The sequence below is a fragment of the Corvus brachyrhynchos genome, unplaced genomic scaffold, assembly GCF_000691975.1.
Source record: "Corvus brachyrhynchos isolate BGI_N302 unplaced genomic scaffold, ASM69197v1 scaffold3, whole genome shotgun sequence".
In the NCBI taxonomy this organism is placed as follows: domain Eukaryota; kingdom Metazoa; phylum Chordata; class Aves; order Passeriformes; family Corvidae; genus Corvus; species Corvus brachyrhynchos.
Window position 1 is genome coordinate 1,970,668 of NW_008237619.1, and position 1,311 is coordinate 1,971,978.

The 1,311-nt window shown below is 46.0% G+C and overlaps 1 protein-coding gene across 3 annotated transcripts in view; it reads left to right on the plus strand.

Moving 5' to 3' along the window:
* The window catches only part of NUMA1 (nuclear mitotic apparatus protein 1), a 24,495-nt gene that overhangs the window by 9,362 nt on the left and 13,822 nt on the right, over nt 1-1,311 (plus strand). The gene's annotated exons all lie outside the window — the stretch shown is intronic.

Here is a 1,311-nt window from a genome sequence, read left to right on the forward strand (position 1 = left end):
AGCATGCCTAATGCTATCTACATCAGTTAAAAGCTCATTTAATATATGGGAAGTCCTATTAAATTCCTTTTCTGACCAACAGGCCAACTTTTTCAGATTGTTATAGCCATGAGCTGCAGCACCCCCTGGGTTAAAAATAGCCAATGGTATAAATGCACTCAAACTCATAATATTTACCTTATCATTACAGTCTTTATCAAACATGGAAACACTACGCTGGTATCTATTTCGCATCCTATTTTTCCAACTTTCTGATGCCGTAATGTTTTTCCATGCTCGTATAGAAGGGGCAAACATAGTTAGCTTTCCCGGGTAGCAAGGACCCCCAACTGGACTATGCAGAATCCCATTCCATGCTCTCTCTCTGCATATCAAAAACACTCCAGGAGGTAAAACCTTTCCTCCAGTTGTGTCAATAGACTCAGCTGCTCCCAACGTGGCCAGCACGTCCCAGCCTCCAATGGAGCGTCCTGATACATTCTGTTTCCGTGCAAAGGAGGCATATTGCATTGGAGGCACCACATTGGAACAGTTGGTCCATGGTGTTACGTTAACAAGCGTACTGGGAAAGAGGGACCCATAAAGCTGTAGCTCTTGAAGAGGCAAGGTTGCATTTTTTGTTAAATTGGCGATAATACGGGTTTGCTGCAAGGAGTGCTGGTAACTAGACCAACAACCTAAGCACTTGCCCCGGTTTCTTTTGCTTTGCATTTGTTGCTCCACTTCCTCATTGATTTTCCCTATATCTGTCACCCATTTTTGAAACGTGCCCTCGAGTGAGATCCATGGCACGCCAGTTAGACATGTGGGAAATGGATCTGCTGCCGACCCCATGGCCAGACAGAAGTCCGTCTGGTTCGCCTGGTGAGCCCATGTTACCCACATGTTTTCTCTTTCTGACACTGAAGTTATCACAGCTTTACTCAGGGTGAAAGTACTTGAGAGGAGGAGCCACACATAGGGCACCATGCCTGGGTTACAGTGGTCTTTTTACTCACTTGCAGACGACTGATGGCTTCCTTCCCTGCCCACACTTCCAAGCTTAGTAAAAACTTGTGTGGATCCCTGAATGAGCTAACTCTAATCCATTGTGGTGGAATTCCGAGCACGATAGACGCACACTGCCTAAAACTTCTTGTCACAGGCACTTGATAACATTCTCGGCATAAAGTACCTCGCTCATCTACATTCCAAGTTCCCCTAATAAGCTCTTCCCCACAGCCCCCACAGCACAAGCGCAAGCACAAGCTATTATACCAGCATAAACAATTTCTGCGGCGATTAGCATGCACACTCGGTGACTGTTCCCAG